We start from the raw sequence: 23,866 nt of genomic DNA, 5'->3' as shown, positions 1-23,866 counted from the left end.
AGAGCCAACAGGAACTTCTCACTCTACCATTGGACTCTTTTATTCAGCTGAATAAGAAGGGCTAGAGAAGATAGAACATTTCAGGGTTTACTAGACCCAAACCTCCTTTCTTCTCCCTGCCAGTGATAGAATTGGAGTTAGAAAGGGCTCTTTGCGGATTTCCCATTCCTACATCTTCATTTCCTTTATCAAGATCCAGGCTGTGCTGATATGAAGTCATCAGACAAAGTCATTCTTATACTAAGTTGTATCCAATGGTATTTAACTTGAGAAAAAATAATCTTAAGAATTTTTGTTCTGCTCCTTTCGAAGATATTAGTGAATAGCTTAAATTTGATTTTATACTATTTCTGCCCAAGCAACTACATTAGCTGGAAGACATCAGTGGCAAAGTAATCGCTACAATAAATAAACAAACCGAAAGGGAAGAATGAGACTATGTGAAAATTGTAGTATAATATGTGGTTGAAGAGCAGGCAACACCTCTCTCTCTCTCTCTCTCTCTCTCTCTCTCTCTCTCTCTCTAGTAGTCATAGGAATATATTGCTCACAGGTACTTTTTAAAGAAGTTGCACAATGTATGCAATGCTCATTTAGCTTTATTTCAAAAAATATTTGCCAAATTTTACTTCAATGCACAAATGTTTTAAGAGTTTGATGGATAGCAATTTGATTTATATAAAGAAAGATAAAGCGATAGCAGGCAGTAATCTCAGGTCTTTGGCCATATCTTGAAGATATCCGTGGTTGTTGATAGAGATGGCATTATTTTCAAAATCCGCTATACAAATGAGAAAAAATAATAAGTTGATCAAAGTGAATTTAAAATAAATTCTTTGCTTTGCAAAGTTTTGTGAATGCAAATAATATCAGGCAGAAAATCATTATGTACTGTATCTGTAGTATCTCTATTAGAGGAGAGTTTTCCTATTTCCTACAGCACCACTTTTCCCACTGACAGTCGTACTTCGCAAGGCCCTTGCCACGAGGACACTTGTAAGCGCAGTATCCTCCTGCGTGACGACACATGCGTTGGGCATTCCCTATGAAAAGAAAAAGAGGAGACAGGTAAATGATGAGTAAATATTCCTTAATATTTAAATACATTTTCCTTCCAAGACAATATCTTCTTCTACAGAATAGCAGGACTCCTTTATCAATTTATAATTTTATTCATTTATAACATAAAAATATGAAAATAAAAAGCAAATAGTAAGGAATAACAACAGGGAAAGAGGAAAAAGGGAAAATGTGGAAATGGGGGGGGGGAGAAAGAAAAGGCCTTGATTTCTGATTCCCTCCGTTGCAGTAAAATAAGGCATTGAAATCAAATCTCAACTTTTTACATTTCTTTAGTAGTATGAACTACCCATTTCTCTATCAACAAGTCAGTCTAATCAGTAAACCCCAAAATCATAGTATCACTTTTTCCATTTCAAGCACGAAGTCCAGAAGCAGTTTCCAAGTAGAAACAAAAGTGCTTATATTCTTTTCTTTTATCAAAACAGTCAGTTTAGCCATATCTGCTAACTATATCAGCTTTTGTAACCGTTCATCCAAGGTGGGAATGGAAACATCCTTCCAAGAATTGCAGGATTCCTAGGACTACAGCAAGTTTTCTCTGACCACAGAGATCCATTTCTGCTGATCTCCTGCAGCAGCTCAAATAAATCAGCTATTAACCCAGGTTTGAAGTCTGACTCAGAGATGAATTAGCTGGTAAGCCTACATCTATCAATGTAGGAGGGAAGAAATAATCTGGTTCATAGACCTTGCTTCCTGAGTTACAGTGGCCAGTTGCATTGTGTGTTTTGGATGAAGACCTTGAGTGAGAAGGTTTAACTTCCTTTAAACTTTAGGACCTGGTTTTCCTTTGGCTTTTTCCCTCTTCTCTTAATGTTTCTATTACTGCTCTTTTCTGCTCTTGAAATGCTGTGCATTTATGATATTTTGCTGCAATTTCTTTTCTTTTTCCCACATTAAGTACAAATATATTCACTAGAATATTAATATCTTTTATTTTTTCCATTTTTATTTTTTAAAAAAAACTCAAGGTGGTAAATGTATCTAATAATCCTTCCTCCTCCTTTTCTCTCCATAACAGCAACACCATCAAGAGGTTCGGGGAGAGAGAGGGAGGGAGGGAGGGAGGGAGGGAGGGAGGGAGGGAGGGAGGGACTGGTCCAGATAGACCCAGCTGGCTTTCATCTTTCCTTCTCTTATTTTCTGCAAAACACCAAGACTGTGACAAGGTTTGAACTAAGAGGGAGGGAGGGAGAGAGAGAGAGAGTGGTCCAAATTCACCCAGTGAGCTTTCAGACCTAAGGTGAGATTAGAACTCAGTATCCAGATTTGTAGTGTTTTGCTCTAACCACTAGATCAAACTGTTTCTCCATTGTGCCTCTTTATTCAAATAGAAGATATTTGGCTGAGAATTTGGTAAACCAATACTAAAGTGAAGCAAATCAACAAAAATAAGCTACAATAACAAAAAGAAACCCAATAAAGTTCTTCGAAGAATTTTGAATCAAAAGAAAAATCAATGGCATATTTTTCAAATGTTTGGAGGTTCATGTTGTCAATAGTCTATACTGTTCAAAGCTATTTCTGTAAAGTAAAACAAAAAGATGTTGAAGATTATCCTGCTTTCTGTGATGATCACACCTGTTTAAAAAGGACTGAATTACCAATCCTTTGTACATTATCAGTAATTTTGTTCCTTACCTGGTTCAGACAGGAATGCAAGGAAAAGAAATGTGAATAGCAGATAAAGGATCTTCATGCTGAGACTGGTTCTGGACCAAATCTTACTCCTGGGACAGACATGGCTCTCTATTTATGGAGTTATGATGTTTGCATCACATCACCTCAGTGAACAATTGCAAAATAGTTCTTACGTAAGGCAATGGTGCATCTTCCTTGGATTGAAACACTCCTGTTTGTTAGCTGTTACAAAAGCGCTTAGAAGAGCAGCAGACTTCGTTGAACATCTATCCTGCTATGGTTATAAAAGATTGGAGGCTCAGGACTTGCAATGTCCTAATGGGGCAAAGAAAATTCCTTACTGAATTGCTGCCCAAACTCTACAGTCCACGATGATAAAGCTCGGCCATGTTCACTAATGGCTAGAGTTTGGGAAGAGCCAAAGTGGTAGAAATCTGGGGTTGGCACTGCTATCATGGGCGACACATTTTTATGGGTGGGTTTTGGGAAAACAGCTGCTCTGCTTCTTGGTGGGTCTTTGTGGCACTCAGACTGATTTGGCTTTCATTGAAGTATTCCTCCCTCATCCAGGTCATTTCTATTTCCCTGAAGACAGAGAATATTACTTATCTATAAATTTCAGTGGTGAGAACAATATGGCATAATAATAATAATAATAATAATAATAATAATAATAATAATAATAATAATAATAATAATAATAATAATAATAATAATTAATAATAATAATAATAATAAAGTTGGAAGAGATCTTGGAGGTCATCTAGTCCAACTCCCTGCTCTGGCAGGAAACCCTATACCATTTCACAAAAATAGCTGTCCAGTCTCTTCTTAAAAACTTCTAGTGTTGGAGCATTCACCACTTCTGGAGACAGGTTGTTCCACTGATTTATTTTTTTATCTGTCAGGAGGTTTCTCCTTAGTTCTAGGTTGATTAGTTTCCATCTGTTGCTTCTTGTCCTACTTTTTTGGCAGCTGCAGCACACTGCTGGCTCATATCTAAGTGATTGTCCACTAGGACTCTGAGATCCCTCTCACATTTGCTACTATTGAGCAAGGTACCAGCTATACTATACCTGTACATTTGGTTTTTCTCGCCTATATGTAGGCCTTTACTTTTTTCACCGTTGAATTTCATTTTGTTAGATAGCGTTCAGTGTTCCTGTTTGTTCACATCTTCCTGTATCTTAAGCCTGTCTTCTGGAGTGCTGGCTATTCCTGCCAGCTTGGTGTCATCTGCAAATTTGATGAGTTCCCCGTCTATCCCCTCATCCAAATCATTGATGAAGATGTTGAAGAGCACTGGGCCTAGAACAGAGCCTTAGGGTACCCCATTGCACACTGCCCTCCATGTCGATGCAGTTTCATTGAGGACCACATGTGATATGTGGCTCAGTAGCAGTAACTCTGGGAGCTTGGCTCCAGAGGTTTTGGGTGTTCCATCACTGGAGGTTTTTAAGAATAATTTGGAAAGCCATTTGTCTGGAAGGTATAGGGTTTCCTGCTTGAGCATGGGATTGGACTAGAAGGTCCCTTCCAATGCGATTATTCTGTAAGTTCTGTTGTTTCTGAGATGTTACATCCAGTTGCCATGGATGCTTTAGAGCCGTGGTGGCGAACCTATGGCATGTTTGCCACAGGTGGCAAGCAGAGCCCTCTCTGAGGGCACATGCGCCATCACCCTGGTCGTAGGCCTTCAGCTGGGTTTTATAAAACCTTTTCGCTTTAGGCCTCTGCAGCCGTGTGCAAAAAAAAAAGGTTCAATCATTCAATCAATTTCAAATTCTCGCAGGGAAAAAATATCTCGCAAAGTTGGAATTGATTGACTGAACTTTTTAGTCCCACCCAGTCTGCCATTACCACCAAAGCCACAACCACCCAATGGGCCACGACCACCCAATGGGCCACGACCACCCAATGGGCCACGACCACCCAGCACCCAACAATACATAAGCGGGTTTTGGGTTGCAGTTTGGGCACTCGGTGTCCAAAAGGTTCACCATCACTGCGGTAGAGATTTAGAGATGATTTCAAAGTGAAGCGCAAGCATTTTCCCATACCCTGAATAACACAGTAACTTAAAATCTGTTTTCACAAAACAAAATACTCAGACTTAGTTATATATAAAATCATCCTAGTTTCACAAACTAAATATCACTTTTCAACATTTGCCTATTTTTCAACATCTTTTTCTCTTCTATCTTTTTTTCTTCTCCCAATCTGCGATACAATTGCTCTGAGAAAGGATCCTTAGAGTGAAGGATGAGAAGAAGAATAGAAAAAAAAGCTACTGAAAGATTTAACAATTTCTGTATTAGATGAAGAACTACAGTACAGAAAATGTTAAGTGATCAAGATGCAAAGAATTGCTGCAGTGAAAAAGCATACTTGGAGGGTCCCTCAGGGAGTCAGGTATTGAGCCTAGTTGTTGGTGAGCAATGGATTGAAAGTTCCCGGCAATGAGTGGAAAAGGTGGTTATTGAGCCACATCTCCTAAGCTTTGCCTTGAGGGTTGGAGCCAATTTCTGTGGACTCCCATCAAATAGCATTGATTCAGGACCTCATAGAAGATGAACATGCAAAATTAGAAATCAATTAACCATGGGTACACTCAATATTAGGAGACCAGTGAGACTGAAAATGGTAGTATTGGCAGCCCTAAAAAGAAAGGAGATCCGTATTTAATAATGTGGTTCTTTGCCCAAGAACCACAGAAAGCAGTTAATGAGGAAATTGGGGAAGTCAGCTGCATCAATAAAAGTGCCTTGATATCTTGAAATAATGTCAAACTCCTGCTATTCCCCAAGAAACGGACAATTACTTTGTGTAATGAGAGGGTGCAGCAACAGTAATGAGGAAACCACAGATGCAAACTCACTTGGTGTTTAGTAATCAAGTTAAGGTAAAGAATAATAAAATAAGTGGAGACTATTACTTAAATTTAGGTTTAAAAATAATTGAGGAACACTGTTTGAAAAGAAGCTGCCTAAATTTCTGTGTGTAGAGTGTCAGCATACTGTTCAGCAGTTGTTAGAAAGACATTTGAATTGACCAGGGCTTTTATTTATTCATACTTATGGCATTTTGCTGTTTGGGACTAATAGTTAAGCTTGAGAGAAGGAACATGTTCGTTTCAGTTATCTCAGTGAACTTGCCACAGGGAAGGTGAAGGAAAGCTTCACTAGGACATTTCATATATCCTGCTTCCACCCGTACTCCCTCAAAGGTATTTTTAAATTGACCAAGCTAAACTCCTCTGAAATACTGAAAGGAATTTATGGGGCTTCTGTCTGAGAAGAAGGCAGGTTGATAAGTCTCATGCTTCCTCCTCCAAATCTCTCACAAAGCTGTTTGAATTTGATCCCTGATTATTCACACTGTATTGCAGAGAATGCGAGGAGAACACCATAGAGTGTTCAAATGTGGCCCATAGGAAACTGCATTTGTTTGGGTTTTTTTTAAATGGGTTTTATGAAAAACTATGTGACAGCAAGTTGATTACCCAATATACATATCAAATTTAAACTCCTGTGTCTTCTGGAGGTGAAATGATGGCATGCCAACTTCTTTAGCTTTAATCCTGGCTGCATAATCCTGACTGGCTAGAGATGCTAAGTAGAGTTGACTTTGATTAGTACTTGGATGGTGGACTGGACCTTGAGGTACACACAGTTACACTTGGCCCTTGCAAAGTATATATATGATGCATATATATGATGAAAAACTGTTTGGATGTGTTCTTCTAAAAAAAAAACTTTGGGGGATAATGCCCATATAAGAATTTTGGGAGTCAATCTTATTTTATACCTATTCCGTACCCTGAACACAGCATGGCTAATGAAATGATTATTGAAATCTACATTAACTTTACCATAAATATAAAGAATCATGTTACCCAAATCTCAAATTAACTTCTTCCAAATCCAACAATCTCAGAAAACAGAATAACCGAGTTGGAAGGGACCATGGAGGTCATCTATCCCAACCCCCGGTTTAAGCTGGAAACCCTATACCATTTCAGACAAATGGTTGTCCAATCTATCCTGTTTCTCAGCATCACTCAATCTTTCATCCATGCAAAACAGCAAGTGTAATCCTAATGCATCTTTTTTAGCATCTTGCAATAATTTATATTTCATTTTGGGGTTTGGATTTGGTTTTCTTGCTATACAAACTTGTAACAATCTTTTGCCATTGTTTAAATGGTACATCTATTGTCAGTATCAGTATTGTCCAAAATTAAATAATAACAATCCATGCAACATTGTTCTTAAATACCAAAATTCTGCACAGCAGTCACAGTTGTAATTTATCTCATCTCACTACATCTTTTTAATATTAATTCATTACCTTAGCATAATTATTCAGAAATAATATTATAAAAAGGTAAAGGTTCCCCCGCATGTGCGTGCTAGTCGTTTCCGACTCTAGGGGCCGGTGCTCATCTCCGTTTCAAAGCCGAAGGGCCAGCGCTTGTCCGAGGACGTCTCCGTGGTCATGTGGCCGGCATGACTAGACGCCAAAGGCGCACGGAACGCTGTTACCTTCCCACCGTAGCGGTCCCTATTTTTCTACTTGCATTTTTACGTGCTTTCGAACTGCTAGGTTGGCAGAAGCTGGGACGAGTAACAGGCGCTCACTCTGCTACGCGGCACTCGGGATTCGACCCGCCAAACTGCCGACCTTCCGATCGACAAGCTCAGCGTAATAGTAAAAATAATATATTAAAAAAACTCCACCACTTCAGGTTTATAAGAAAAGATTGGATGGCCAGTTGTCTGGAATGACATAGGTCAGTGATGGCAAACCTTTTAGAGACCGAGTGTCCAAAAACCGCACCGCCCCCTGGCCTGCCCCCATTCCATCCCCTGGCCCAACCGAACCCCCCGGTCTGCCCCCACTCTACCCTGCCCCGCCTGCCTGCAGGACCACCCACCACCACCACGGCCCGCCGCAGCACATCACCCAGGGGCCCAGCAGTGCCATGGCAGCCACACACTCTGCCCATGCCCCGCAGCATCAACTGCACAAGATGGGGCATGAGGGCGGAGTCTTGTCCCTGCTGCCTGGCTGCAATGAGCTTGGCTGCACTGCTCCGTGTGGGCAGTGCCCAGGGAAACTATCCTCTGGGGGGGCTGCTGGTGAAGAGGTAGCCGCGGAGGGAAGCAGGGCTGGGGGGATGGTGCACATGCCCATAGAGAGGGCTCCAAGTACCGCCTTTGGCACGTGTGCCCATAGGTTCACCACCACTGACATAGGTTCTCCTGCTTAAGCAGTGGGTTGGAGTAGAAGACCTCCAAGATCCGTTCCAAATCTGTTAAGCCTCCTCTTTATTCTGCTAAAAGCATGTGACCCACAGAAATGATGAGAACATGTCTTGTAATCTGGAGAAAGGGGGATTTAAGCCAGGGTGCAGTTAAGGCAAATAGAGGAACAGCCACACTAGCTCCAGACATTATTGAATGACATTTATAAACTGCTAATTTTTAACCCCTTGCCAGAACAAACTGCTATTTCTCAATATGTGGATGATGTCATTTCTCTGAGAAAGAAGATGTTTATAAAGGAGTCAATGTAGCCTTGAGAAAGACTGCAGAGTGAATCAGAACACTATGCTGTTTGCTGAAACTGTTACATTTATATATTTAAATTGTTACATTTGCATGGCCATAAAGCTATTTCTCTGTACAGCTGAGGTCTTTATTTTTAAAAAGGTCTATTGCAGACAATATAAAACTCAAGATTTCAATGCCTTAGACCTCTGGATTATATAAAGATTTTGGTTTCTGTAAAATGTGGACAAGTGGATATAAAGTCTGCACTTTTATGGCAGAAAAGAAAATCAACAGACTATTTTTTAAAATGGTGAATAAACTTCTACAAACGGTTTCATCATTGTAAAGGGACATATTTAGCTGTGTCTTCCATGAATATTTTGCATTGTTGTTGTTAGTTGCGAAGTCGTGTCTGACCCATCGCGACCCCATGGACAACGTTCCTCCAGGCCTTCCTGTCTTCTACCACCTTCTGGAGTCCATTTAAGCTCACGACTACTGTTTCAGTGACTCCATCCAGCCACCTCATTCTCTGTTGTCCCCTTCTTCTATTGCCCTCAATCTTTCCCAGCATTAGGTTCTTCTCCAGTGAGTCCTTCCTTCTCATTAGGTGGCCAAAGTATTTGAGTTTCAACTTCAGGATCTGACCTTCTAAAGAGCAGTCAGGGCTGATCTTCTCTAGGACTGACTGGTTTGAATGCCTTGCAGTCCAAGGGATTCGCAGGAGTCTTCTCCAGCACCATAGTTCAAAGACCTCGATTCTTTGGCGCTCAGCCTTTCTTATGGTCCAACTTTCACAGCCATACATTGCAACAGGGAAGACCATAGCCTTAACTATATGAAATTTTGTTGGCAGGGTGATGTCTCTGCTTTTTAGTATGCTGTCTAGATTTACCATAGCTTTCCTCCCAAGGAGCAAGCATCTTTTAATTTCTTGGCTGCAGTCCCCATCTGCAGTGATCTTGAGCCCAGGAAAATAAAATCTGTCACTACCTCCATTTCTTCCCCATCTATTTGCCAGGAATTGAGAGGGCCGGATGCCATGATCTTGGTTTTCTTAATGTTGAGTTTCAAGCCCACTTTTGCACTCTCCTTCTTCACCCGTATCAAGAGGCTCTTTAGTTCCTCTTCATTTTCTGCCATTAGAGTGGTATCATCTGCATATCTTAGGTTGTTAATATTTCTCCCAGCAATCTTAATTCCAACTTTTGATTCATCTAACCCTGCCTTTCTCATGATGTGCTCTGCATATAAGTTAAATACGCAGGGCAACAGTATACAGCCTTGCCGGACTCCTTTCCCAATTTTGAACCAATCAGTGATTCCGTGTCCTGTTCTCACTGTTGCTTCTTGACCTGCATATAGGTTTCTCAAGAGACAAATAAGATGGTCTGGTACTCCCATCTCTTTAAGAACTTGCATATACTGAGCATACAAGGAGTTTTACATTATGCGCTATTTGTATAAAGCATGACCAGGAGGAACAAAGTGAGTGCAGTTCTTTCCTCATGCCTGAAAATCTATGGAAGATGAAAAATACATAGAAGGCATACAGCCTTTCTGGCAACACTCTTCAAATGACAATTGCCTTCTCAGTCTGTATTTCTGTACAAGGATTCTTTAGTTTAAATTCTCTGAGAGTGGAACACAGAACTTTGTAGAATTTTGAAAAATGGCTTTGTGTTTTTCTAAGTTGCATGTTGCTTTCTGCTGCAAGGTGGTTTGTGTTTCATCTGCTTAATGCAGTAAAGAAGCGCTACTGCTACAATGAGCCACTGGGAGGTGCTGGACTCGGCCTTCTATACCGCATATTTTGGAATGCAATTTGGGAACCTTGCACAGCCCTTCTAACTGACTCCTGATGTAGCCACTGTGATAATCTCATTATTGAATCATATTTCTATTCTTTCTAATCTTGACTTTATGGTACTGCCTCTGCTCCTTCCAAAAGCAGAACTTTGTAGAAATTTGAAAAATGGCTTTGTCTTTTTCTAAGTTGCATGGTGCTTTTCTGCTTTCAAAAAGAGAAAGTTCAAGCAGAAGATCCTATTCACAGATTCCCTTACTAAAGCCCATTAACCAGCCTTCAAACCAGCCTTTCAGTGGCTACCCAAGACACACATTTACTTGAGTTGGAGATCTTGCTGCTGCTTCTGAGCAAAATCTTCTCTCTGTGCTGTCCCACTCACTCACATACACATGTAACTGTGGTTTAGTGAGTTTATTAATGTTCCCCAACAATTCTCTTCACCAAAACTCAGAACTGTCCCAATTAAGTCCAGCCATCAGCAGGCCAAGATTAGTCCACAAAGCAATGGCCCAAAGGTCCATAAAGCAATTGAAAGTTGCTGAAACAAATAACTCCATCAAACAAACCTAAACCTACCAGGCAAAACCTAAATAAACACACAAGCCGGCAAGGAAAGTTCAGAGTCTTCAAGGCACAATTCCAAACATGGTGAAGCAGGAAGTATGATGATGAAACAAACAGCTAGAAAACCAACACATTGTTCCCAGCAAGGCCTCCCTCTGTCTGCTGTGATAAATATCCAGCTTTCCAGTGCAGCCCATCAAGACGGGCTGGGCCTTTTCCTCCTGAGTAGCCTGGTTGACCCCTGTTGCTCCTACCTTTTCTCTGCCCTGAGTGTTTTCAGTTCAGGTGCAGACGGCAGTTTCTCCTCCTCTTCAATGACCATCTGCCATTGCAAGCTTTCTCCAGCTGAAGCCTCCTCCAATATATCTTTTGGCTGGCTGTTCAGAGCCATTAATCAACTCAGTTCTTGGCATTTCAGGAATGAATTCATCCTCCTTTTAGCTGATCTTTGAGGAGGAATCTGGAGAGTCATCCAAGGGAGACATCACAGTCTCCTAGGGCAAGGCTTTTCAACTGGTGGTACACATACCACCTGTGGTACTTTGCCACATGGCAGGTGGTACACAACTGTCCTAGAGAAGTGTAGCGGGGAGGGGAATGAGCCAAAGTGACCCAAGCCTTAGGAGAGGCAGCTGCAGCTGCAGGACTTTCTGGCCTTGGCAAAAGCCCCAGGAGCTGGGAGGGCTCCAGCTGATTGCTCCAGCTGATTGGCGCTTCTGGAAGCAGCACGTAGCTGGAGGTGAACTGAAGAAAAAGGGGGGGGAGGAGAGGAGAGGCTATAAAAGGAGGTGGTTTGGGTGGGAAAGGGAAAAAAAGACAACATGGAAAGGTTTAATCCCTTTAAACAAATGTAATTAGTTTTACCCCCTTTAATTGAATCTGTCTATAGTTTTTAGAAAGCTTTTTTGGAAGGCAAACAGGCTTAATTTAAAGCTAAAGTTTTTCACAATTGCTGGAGCCTTTCAGTCTCAGGTGCAACATTGTGACACGTGACATGCCTGAGGGAGCTTAAAGAGAAAAAAATGGAGTTTATGTGTTTCTTTATTTTGTGAGCCTTTCTTGCTTTGCACTTGATTCCTGTGTCTTTAACGGTACAGCGAAGGGATTGTGTGTGCGTGTGTGCATTCTTACTACACTGTGGAAAGAGCTCAGAAGGGAGAGAGGAAGAAGGGCCAACAGCTAGGTCAGGGTCTACAAACTTAACAACTTTAAACCTGAGGACTTCAACTCCCAGAATTCCTCAACCAGCCATGATGGCTGAGGAATTCTGGGAGTTGAAGTCCACATGTGTTAAAAGTGCCAAGTCTGAAGACCCCTGAGCTAGCTGGTAGTGGTGCATATTAATAAACATGGATAAATTCATCATACATTTGTCAGTGCAAAGGGAAAGTGATTCAGCAAAGGAACAGCCACTGAAGAAATTAAAACTGGTACTTTTTTACTTTTTTCCTACAGTTTGTAATATTTTATTAGATTATAAAATAAAATACAAAAATACAAAAGCAAATAGGAGGACACAGTGGGGAGAAAAAAGGGGGGGAAAGTGAGGGGAGAAGGGAAAAAGGGCTAAGCTTGTAAGCCGCCCTTAGTCTTCGGAGAAGGGCAGGATATAAATGGAATAAAAATAAAAATAAAATAAATAAAATAAAAAGAACAAACTTCCTCTGTTGCAGTAGAAGGAAGCATTAGCATTGAACCTCGACTTTTTATTTTTTCATAATATTATAAACTAGCCATTTCTATAACAACAAATGAATCTAATCAGTAAAACCCACCACCCCCCTTTTTTTTAGTCATCACATTTTTGACACTTTGCTAAGCACTGGTAGTACTCAAATACTGTCATGTCCTAAAGGTGGTACAAACTGTGAAAAGGTTGAAAAGCCCTGTCCTAGGGGACAAAGAAAAAATATCTGCTGACAACTCTGCATAGCATCAGGAAGGGCATCCAGCCAGTAAATGTTCAGTTCCACCCAGTCACCTTGACTCAACCATAATTGAGGGATTACAGAGTCATAAAAATATGAACATGCAAATTTAGAAATCAATTAACCACAGGTACACTCAATCTGTCAAAGCAAGAACATCCGATGTTAGCAGCATTGACATAGGTCAGTGAGACTAAAAATGGTAAGATTCAGGGGGCCTAAAAAGAAAGGAAATCAATGTTTAGTAATGTGGCTCTTTGCTCAAGAACCACAGAAAGCAGTTAATGAGGAAATTTGGAAGTCAGCTGCATCTCTAAAAGTGCCTTGAAACCTTGAAACAATGTCAAACTCCTGCTATTCCCCAAGAAACAGACGATTACCTTGTGTAATGAGTGGGTGCAGCTACAGTAATGAGGAAACCACAGATGCAAACTCACTTGCTGTTTAGAAATCAAGTAAGTAAGGTAAAGAATAATAAAATAAGGAGACTATTACTTACATTTAGGTATAGAAATAATTGAGGAACACTGTTTGAAAAGAAGCTGCCTAAATTTCTCTGTGAAAAAATTGATACTGTTCAGCAATTGTTTGAAAGGCATTTGAACTGACCAGGGCTTTTATTTATTCATATTTATGGCATTTTGTTGTCAACTTCTTTAGCTTTAATCATGGCTGCATAATCCTGAATGACTAGAAAGGCTAATTAGAGTTCACTTTGATTAGTATTTGGATGGTGGACTGGACCATGAGGTACACACAGTTACACTTGGCTTATGCAAAGTATATAGATGATGCATACATATAATGAAAAACCTTTTGGATGTGTTCTTCTAAAAATAACTTTGGGGGATAATACCCATATAAGAATTTTGGGAGTCAATCTTATTTTATACATATTCCATACCCTCAACACTGCATGGCTAATGAAATGATTATTGAAATCTACATTAACTTTACCATAAATATAAAGAATCATGTTACCCAAATCTCAAATTAACTTCTTCCAACTCCAACAACCTCAGAAAACAGAATAACCAAGTTGGAAGGGACCATGGAGGTCATCTATCCCAACCCCCGGTTTAAGCTGGAAACCCTATACCATTTCAGACAAATGATTGTCCAATCTATCCTGTTTCTCAGCATCACTCAATCTTTCATCCATGCCAAACAGCAGGTGTCATCCTAATGCATCTTTTTTTAGCATCTTGCAATAATTTATATTTAATTTGGGATTTTTTTGCCATATAAACTTGTAAAAATCTTTTGCCATTATTTAAATCGTACATATATTGTCAATATCAGTATTGTCCAAAATAAAATAGTAACAATCTATGCAAAACCAACCTAGCTGATAACTTTGTCATCCAAAAGGTGGAGGAGGGAACTAGATGTAAATCTATACTGGACTTAATTCTTAATTGTAATAGAGGGAGTTGAAGTTGCCAGAACTTTGGGAGAAAGTGACCAGGTCATACTGGAATTTAATATAACACAAACACTAGCAATAGAAAACAATCCAACCGATTGATCTTTATTTTTTAGTTCCAAAGTTAGTTTGTCCATTTCTGTGCAATCCCAAATTTTCCTAATAACTTCTTTCTCACCTGGGATCTCATTCTTTTTCCATTTTTGCGCAAATGACATTCTAGCTGCTGTGATAATATGGATCGTTAAATATAGCACATCTTTAGGGTATTTCTCTTTCGTAATTCCCAACAAGAAAAATTCTGGACTAAACTCAATATCTTGTTTCAATATTTCTTTCAGCCAGGTCCAAATCATTCTCCAAAATTTTTGTGTTTTACTGCAAGACCACCACGTATGGAAGTATGTGCCTATCTCTTCAGAGCACTTCCAACACTTGGGAGATGCTGTTATATACATTTTTGCTAGACGGGCTGGGGGAAGATGCCATCGATAAAACATTTTAAATAAATTTTCTTTGTACGAAGAGGCCAGTGTTATCCTTTTGTTTCTGTCCCAAATTGTTTGCCAATGACCTAGATCAATGTTATGTCCTAAATTGTTAGCCCAGATCAACATGGGATCCTTCACTTGCTCTTCAAACAGTTTATATCCCAAAAGCAATTTATATAAATTCCTTATTTGTTTAGAGTCTGGTCCCAGTAATATTTTGTCCAATGCTGTTTCTGAGGTATATATCCCCCATTCATTTTTATCCTTCCTATATCTCGATTGGATTTGTAAATAAGCCCACCAATCGAGTTTTATACCTTGTAGTTCTAGTTCATTCCTAGTTTTCAATTCCCCCTCCTCATTCAGAATATCCTTGTATGAAATTATGTTACCCAAATCAAATAGATTTGGGTAAACGATCGCTTCAAGGGTGGATAGCCAGACCGGTACTTTAGTGTAGTTATGAGATCTGATTTTTTTCCAGGTATTAAATAACGCATGCCTAATCTGATGTCTTTGAAAATGTGAGAAAAGACCTTGTTTCTCCGTCCATAGGAAAGCATGCCAGCCATATTGCAAATCGTGACCCTCTAAAGTTAGTAGTCTTCTATTTCTCAAGAGTACCCATTCTCTAATCCAACTCAGAGCCGCTGCATGGTAATATAATTCCCAGTCTGGCAATCCAAAACCCCCATTTTCCTTCGTGTCCTGTAGATATTTCAATTTAATTCTTGGTTTTTTTCCCTGCCAGACGAAATTTAATGATAATTTATTCAAATTTCGAAAAAATTTAGAATCGAGTTGTATTGGGATATTCTGAAATAGAAACAGGATTTTAGGCAGAATATTCATTTTAATGACAGCGATTCTTCCCAATAATGAGAGGTTTAGATTTCCCCATCTTTCCAGATCCCCTTTTATTTGATTCACTACGTTATCATAATTATCTTTTTTGAGTGAGGTGCATCTAGCCGTAATGTTAATCCCTAGATATTTTATTTTCTTAACTATCTCTATATCCATAATTCCAGCCAAATTTTCTTTTTGTTTATTGGTCATATTTTTAACAACCATCTTGGTCTTATTTCTATTTATTCGCAGTCCAGCGACCTCACCATATTTAGATAGTTCTTCCAATAAATTTGGTCCCGTCTGACATGGATCCTCCATAATAAAGACCAGATCGTCCGCGAAAGCTTGAAGTTTAAAGGTTTCCTTTTTAATGGTTAATCCTTTTATCTTTGGGTCATTTCTTATAGTTCTCGTTAATACTTCAAGTGATAATATAAACAGCAGTGGTGATAAGGGGCAGCCTTGCCGTGTTCCCTTTTGAATTTGAAACTTCCTGGATGCTTCCCCATTAATAATTATTTTTGCTTCCTGGTTGTCATAAATTGCCCTAATTACATTTATTAATTTTTCACCCATGTTCATGAAGCTAAGTTGTTGGTGCAAGAAAGACCATTTAACATTATCAAATGCCTTTTGGGCGTCTAAAAAAAGTAATGCCATCTGTTGACCACTATGTAATTCATAGTACTCCAACGTATCTAATATTATTCTAATATTGTGCTTAGTGTGTCTCTTAGTGAGAAAACCATTCTGGTCTGCGTATATGAAGTCGTTCAGAAATCGTTTCAATCGTTCCGCTATAATTGAAGTAAATATCTTATAGTCCGAATTCAGAAGTGATATGGGTCTATAATTTTGGATTAATGTATGGTCCGTATTATCTTTCGGGATAAGGGTTATGTTTGCCTCCGACCAAGATTTAGGCGTTCTTGCGCCTTCTAATACTGCGTTAAATACCTCCACTAGGGGTTGCGCTAAAATATTTTGTAATTCTTTATAGATTTCTGACGGGAGACCGTCAGGGCCCGATGCTTTATTGTTCTTTTGTGCATTGATAGCTTTTATCACCTCAGATAGCCGAATTTCCTCATTTAGCATATTTCTAGTATCTTCTGTGACTTTGGGTAGTTTGGCTTTTTGAAAATATTCCTCCATTTTCTCCACACTTGCCTGGCTATCTTCTTTGTATAGACGCTCATAGAATTCCTGGGCTATGATTTTTTTTTTTCTTCCTGGTGGAATATTCTCCCTTCCTCATCTCGTAATTCACGAATCCAGTTTTTCCCCTTTTGTTTTCCCAATTTATATGCGAGCCAACGGCCCGGTTTATTTGCATTTTCAAAGAAATTTTGTTTCGTGTTTCTCAGTTGTTGTGCTAATTTCTCTTTATCTAAAATGTTAAGCTTGTGTTTAATCAAATCCATAGATTGCTTAATATTCTCTTTTTGTGGGTCTTGTTGGAGTATAACTTCTAAGCTCTTATATTCCCCTTCTAATCTTTCCCGTTGTTGTCTTTTCCCCTTGTTTTTGTATACCATGTATGCCCTCGCTACCCCTCTCATCATTGCCTTGGCCGTATCCCAATTGTTTTGTACTGAGGTGTCTATGGCTTTATTTTCCTTAAAGAAAAAACTTAGTTCTCTCTCCATCTTAGATTTGAATTCGTCCTCTTTTAAGATTGCTCTTTGTAGCGTCCATCTAGGTATTTTTTTGGAACCTTTCCAGTTAAGTTTAATAGGATTGTGGTCTGCCCAAGTACCTATCGCTATATGCACCTCATCTATTTCAGAACTAATTTCTTCCGTCATCCATACCATGTCTATTCTAGACCATGAGTTATGTCGATTGGAGTAATGTGTATATTGTCTAGCCTTACAATTTCTTTCCCTCCAGACATCTTGAATATTTAGATCGTTAGCCAAGTTGAGAAAAGATCTCGGTAGAGTTCTTCTCTTCTTTTTCCTGAGCGTCTTACCCATATAATCCAAATTTATATCTAGGATAGCATTAAAGTCTCCTATTAAACAGATCTCCTCATAATCAATGCTACATATCTTATTGTGAAGTGTTTTAAAAATTGTTCTTGATTATGATTTGGGGCATATATCTCTACCATCATGACCTTCCTGTGGTTTATTACAACCTCGACTATCAGTATTCTACCCTCTTTATCGTTATAAATTTGTTTTGCTATCAATTTTGGGTTTACATATAATGCCACTCCTCTCTTTTTCTTGTGTTGGTCTAAGGAAACGAATAGATTCCCTATTTTTGGTTGTACTAACAAATATTTTTGTTGTTCCTTTATATGGACTTCTTGTATTGCCACGATATCCAATTGTTGATGAATGAGCCTATTAAAAAATTTCCGCCTTTTCACTGGCGAGTTTAGTCCATTAATATTCACAGACATAATACTACACTCCCCTCCCTTCATCTCACTTATTTCTAGTTTTTGTGGATCTTGTGATTCGGGGCTCTCTCTCTTCCTTGTCTCTGATCCCATGTTTCTCTGTTGGCTCTCCAGGTTTATTCCTTCTATCCTCTGTTGCTAAGACCTTCCCATCCATTGTCCCTCGTATCGTATCTCTTTCTCTTACCTCCCTTCCATCTTGATCTTCTAAATCCACTTCCTCTTGGTTATGGAAGTGGAGTTTGTAAAAATCTTCTGCCTTCTCTATCGTGTCCAGTCTATGCCTTCTGTCCTGCCACGTAGCTAGGATACCCTCTGGGGTTAGCCATCTAAAGTTTACATTTTCCCTGATTAATTTAGATGTTAAGAATTGATAGCCACGTCTCAGGTCCCTCATCCTTTTAGGTATCTGTTTAAGGATGGTGATTGGTTGGCCCCGAAATTCTAATGGTTCCTCTCTAGATCTATGCAGAAGCTCATCCCGAATTGATTTCTTAACTAGCCTTACATGTACTTCTTTTGGGAGGTTGTGCCTTCTCGCATAATTAGTTTGAACCCTGTATGTTTCATCAATTTCCGCCAGCATTTCCTCCTTCCCTACACCGAGTGCCTTTGCCATCAATTCTGCCATCATGACCAACAAATCTTCCCCTCTTTTTTCTTGAACATTTTGGAAGCATAGATAGTGAGCAGCCTTTTCTGCTTCCAGAAAAATAACTGTTGTTTCTAACTCCTTATTGGCCTGAAGAAGTGTTTCATTTAAATCATCTACTCTCTTTTCCTCTTTTTCCATTCTAGCTTCCATATCTTGAAGTCTTTGTTCATTTTTGACTAATTGTTGTTGAATCCCTTCGAATTTGTCATCTATCGCTTGAATTTTCCCCTTTAATTCACCAGTGTCATTTCTTATTTGGCCTATTTCTCTCTTCATCTCCTCATGGTTTTTGGCCATTACCTCGTGTAGGTTTTGCAACAGGGCATGTAGATCTTTAAAGGAATTTGAGTTAGATCTTTCCCTTTGTAGCATATCCTCTATAGACTTCTGATTGGAGGGACTTGAGGCCATCCCTTGTCCCTGTGTTGCCACCTTTTTGCCAGCGCTAGGCTTAGTTGCTCCCGAAATACTTGTCATGGTTCCCCGGTTGTAACACACGTTTTATCAATATATAGTACCCTGGGTCTTGTATAAACCTCTTAATTCTATGACAAAAGGTATGTAAAACAGTTACCACCAGATACTTATTACCAACTAAGCAATTTATATAATAGAACCTAGGAAAGATTCCATGGATGAAAATCCTAAAGGGGAAAACAACCCAAGAAGCATGGGAAACTCTGAAAAATGTGATCATAAAAGCCCAGACCAGCACAATACCACTGAAAAAGAAAAACAAGAAATCCATGGCTGCACAAAGATCTCTCTGACAAACTGAAAGACAAAAAGGACAAATACAAAAAATGGAAAGATGGGCACATAACTAAGGCCGGTAATCAGCAGACAGCCAAAACATGCAAAGACAAAGTCAGGAAAGCAAAGGCCCAGAACGAACAAAGACTTGCAACAGAAATCAAGGATAATAAAAAAAGCTTCTTCCAACATATTAACAACAAGAAAAAAGTCAAGGAAACTGTAGGCCCACTAAAGAGAGAAAACGGCAAGGAAATAGCACACAACAGGGAGAAAGCAGAGCTGCTTAACTCATTCTTTGCATCAGTCTTCACACAAAAGGGAACTATAGCCCAGCATACAAAAAAAAAACCAGTGCAAAAGACAAACTAGAAACAAAAATTAAAATAAGCAAGAAAATGGTAAGATACCACCTATCCAACTGTGACAAATATAAATCACTGGGACCTGATGGATTACATCCCAGAGTTCTGAAGGAGCTGGCAGATGTTATCTCAGAACCATTGCACCATATCTTTCAAAAATCCTGGAGCACCGGGTATACTTAGATTTCACTAAGGCACTCAAACAAGTAGACCACAACCTACTCCTCGGTAAGCTAGGAAAAAGTGGAATAGACAACATCATCAGCATCTGGATCCATAACTGGCTTACAATCCATACCCAATGAGTAGTCCTCAATGGCACTACATCCACACAGAGAGAAGTAAGCAGTGGGGTACCAAAAGGTTCCATCCTAGGCCCAGTACACTTCAATATCTACATAAATGACTTAGATGAGGGAATTGAAGGGGAACTCATCAAATTTGAGGATGAACCTAAACTGGCAGGAGTAGCCAACACTCCAGAAGACAAACTCAGGATCCAAAAAGATCTTGACAAACCTGAACAATGGGCCCTAACCAACAAAATGAATTTCAATGTGAAGAAAAGCAAAGCTTTACATTTAGGCAGGAAAAACCAAAGGTACAAGTACAGACTAGGGGAGACCTGCCTTAAAAACAGTAACTGTGAGAGGGACCTTGTAGTCCTAATGGATGATCAATTGACAATGAGCCAGCAGTGTGCAGCAGCAGCCAAAAAAAACTAATACAACCATGGATTGTATAAACAGAGGCATAGAATCAAGTACTGCTTTATAAAATCCTAGTAAGACCACACCTGGAATACTACATCCAGTTTTGCTCACCATATCACAAAACAGATGTTCAGAGAAGAACAACTAAGATGATCAATGGCCTCTAGGCTAAAACATATGAAGAACGGCTGCAGGACTTGGGTTTGGCTAGTCTAAAGAAAAGAAGGAATAGACGAGACATGATACATATTCTAGTATTTGAGGGGCTGCCACAAAGAAGAGGGGGTCACATTATTCTCCAAAGCACCAGAGGGCAGAACAAGAAATAATGGTTGGAAACTGACCCAAGAGAGAAGCAACCTGGAATTAAGGAGAAACTTCCTGACAATGAGGACAGTTAAGCAGTGGAACAGCTTGCCTGCAGAAATCATGGGCACTCCATCACTGGAGATTTTTAAGAAGAGGCTGGATAGTCACCTCCAAGATCTATTCTATTCTATTCTATTCTATTCTATTCTATTCTATTCTATTCTATTCTATTCTATTCTATTCTATTCTATTCTATTCTATTCTATTCTATTCTAAAACATTCATCTTAATTACCAAAAGTCTACCCAGCAGTCACAGTAGTAATTTACCTCATCTCAATACATTTTTTAAATATTAACCCATTACCTTATTCTGAAATAAATATTATTCTGAAATAATATTATACTAATACTACAAATAATATACTTCAAAACCTCCACTATTTCAGCTTTTTAAGAAAAGATTGGATGGTCAGTTGTCTGGAATGACATAGGTTCTCCTGCTGGAGCAACAGGTTGGACTAGAACAGGGCTTCTCAACCGATGGTACATGTACCACTGGTGGTACGTCAGCACCTGGCAGGTGGTATGGCGTATGACTGACAGGTTGAAAAGCACTGAAAAATAAAGTGTAAAGGTGGATGAGGTGAAGCGCTGGCAGTGCCACACAGGCCTGTGGGAAAGTAATCTGGAGCTGCGTGAGGTTTAGTTTAGTTTAGTTTTATTTGATTTCTATACCGCCCTTCTCCCTAGGGACTCAGGGCGGTTCACAGGGCATATATAAATAACAATACAAAAGTTAAAAGGAAATTAAACCAGTGCCCGATTAAAAACAACAATAATAAATACTAAAAATCAATTTAAAAACCCATATTCCCCCATCAGGCCAGACCAGCTAATTCAAATAAGTGGGTCTTCAACCCGCGACGGAAGGATCGGAGGTCTGATGCCATCCGGAGCTCAACCGGCAGTTGGTTCCATAATGCCGGAGCGCCCACAGAGAAGGCCCTCCCCCTGGGGGCCACCAGTCGACATTCCCTGACCGGAGGCACCCTGAGGAGGCCCTCTCTGTGGGCACGTACTGGGCGGAGGGAAGTTGACGCCGGCAGCAGGTGGTCCCCGAGGTAACCCGGACCCATGCCATGTAAGGACTTAAAGATCATGACTAGGACCTTGAACCTCACCCGGAAGACAACTGGTAACCAATGCAGCTCGCGGAGCAAAGGTGTAACATGGGAGTACCGGGAAACTCCCAGGACAACTCTCGCAGCCGCATTCTGTACCAGTTGGAGCCTCCGAGTGGTCTTCAAGGGAAGCCCCATGTAGAGAGCGTTACAGTAGTCAAGGCGAGATGACTGGGTGTTGCCTGGGTACTCCTGAAAGGCCAGGATTAGCGTGCGCAGCTCCAGCTGATTGCTGGCAGCCTTGCGGGTGGCAGGAGACCCATGCAGTCTTCAGGCATAGATTCAACTGGAGCTGCATGAGGTGTTGCCTGGGTTCTGCTGAGAGTACAGGATCAGCACACGCATCTCCAGCTGATTGGTGATGGCCTTGAGGGTGGCAGGCGGCACCACACAGTCTTCAGGTGGAGATTCAACTGGAGCTGTGTGAGGTGTTGCCTGGGTTCTGCTGCTCCAACTGATCGGTGCTTCCAGAGAACCCAGAAGAGAAAAGAAGCAGGGGAAGAGAGAAGAAAGGCTATAAAAGGAGCAGGTTTTGGTGGGAGAGGGAGAGAAAAAATAGACAAGGGAGGGGAAAGAAAGTGCAGCCTTGAGGAAAGCAGTCAGCTGGAGGTACACTGAAGAGAAAAGGGAGGGAAGAGGAGATGATATAAAAGGAGGAGGGGAGAGAAAGGATATAAAATAAGGGGGGAGAGAAGAGAGGATATAAAAGAAGGAAGAGAGAGAAGAGAAGATAGAAGGGGAGACAAGAGATTATATAAAAGGAGAGTAGAGAAAGGATATAAAAGAAGGCAGAAGAGAAGAGAGGATATAAAAGGAGGGGAGAGAAGAGAAGATATAAAAGAAGAGGGAAAGAAGGGAAGATATAAAAGAAGGGGGAAAGAAGGGAAGATATAAAAGAAGGAGGGGAGACAAATGATGTAAAAGAAGGTAGAGAGAAGAGAGGATATAAAAGATGAAGGGGAGAGAAAGGATATAAAAGAAGGGGAGAGAAGAGATGATATAAGGGTAGAGAAGAGAGGATATAAAAGAAGGAGGGTAGAGAAGAGAGGATATAAAAGAAGGAGGGGAGAGAAATGATGTAAAAGAAGGGGTGGAGAAAAGAGAGGATATAAAAGAAGGAGGGGAGAGAAGAGAGGATATAAAAGAAGGAGGGGAGAGAAGAGAATATATAAAAGAAGAAGGGGGAGAAGAGAATATATAAAAGAAGGAGGGGTGAGAAATTTGTTAAATGAGTTTGGACCCATTTTATGACTTTTCTTGCCACATTTGTTAAGTGAATCACTGCAGTTCTTAAATTAGCAACATGGTTGTTAAGTGAATCTGGCTTCCCCACTGACTTTGCATGTCAGAAGGTTGCAAAAGGGACATGACCTGGGACAATGTGACCATAAAAATTATGAATCAGTTGCCCAGCATCCGAATGTAAATCACATGACTTTGGGGATGCTGCAATGGTCATAAATGTGAAAAATGTCACAAGTCACTGTTTTCAGTGCCGTTGTATTTTCAAACAGTCACTAAGCAAACTGTTGTAAGTCGAGGACTACCTGTACTTTATCACTTTCTTGCTGTATTTTTGGTCATGAAGTTTTGGGTTTTTTGTACAACTTTTATTAATATTTTAATTTTACATGCAGGTATTTGTGAAGCAATACGGTGGTTGGGTAATCAAAAGTAAACAATAGCAAATAACAAATTATTTGTAAATAGCTCAAGTTACATCAACAAAAATTCCCTCTCCAATTCTTTTAGTTATAACATAATCAAATTAATACATTTCTATTTGTGACATAATCAATTAGAAGAATTTTCAATATATTTTCACTTATACATATCCATGCACTTTCTTCAGGTACTATTGTTTTTTGAGTTATAGATTTTATAGTTGAGGTCGCGGTTTGGGCTTCAAGGTTCTCTGTAAATTGTATTTGTTGTACTTTAGAGTCTCCTATTTTAATGTTAGTTTCCACTTCTTCTCTTTGTTTTTGTATTGTCAATTCATCATTTAAGGTCAAAGTTTGGTTTGGTAGCTTTAAGCTGTCAGATTTATCTTGCAGTTTGCCTTTGATTTGCTCACTCATTGCCAAGATTGTGTCTAGTATCCATTTGTAGTTAAGTGGTGGAA

At 39.8% G+C, this 23,866-nt stretch overlaps 1 long non-coding RNA gene across 1 annotated transcript; it reads right to left on the bottom strand.

Annotated features, from left to right (window-relative positions):
- Window positions 1–583: 583 nt before the first annotated feature.
- LOC308660844 lies at window positions 584–2,800 on the bottom strand. The gene is made up of 3 exons (XR_014024826.1): window positions 2,725–2,800; window positions 893–1,043; window positions 584–781 (listed from the first exon to the last, which is right to left on the bottom strand). It is a non-coding gene; the product is annotated as an uncharacterized lncRNA (long non-coding RNA).
- Window positions 2,801–23,866: the final 21,066 nt, after the last annotated feature.

This window comes from Vipera berus (genome assembly GCF_964194415.1).
Source record: "Vipera berus genome assembly, chromosome: 1".
NCBI lineage: Eukaryota > Metazoa > Chordata > Lepidosauria > Squamata > Viperidae > Vipera > Vipera berus.
This window is presented reverse-complemented; position numbering and strand designations above follow the sequence as displayed.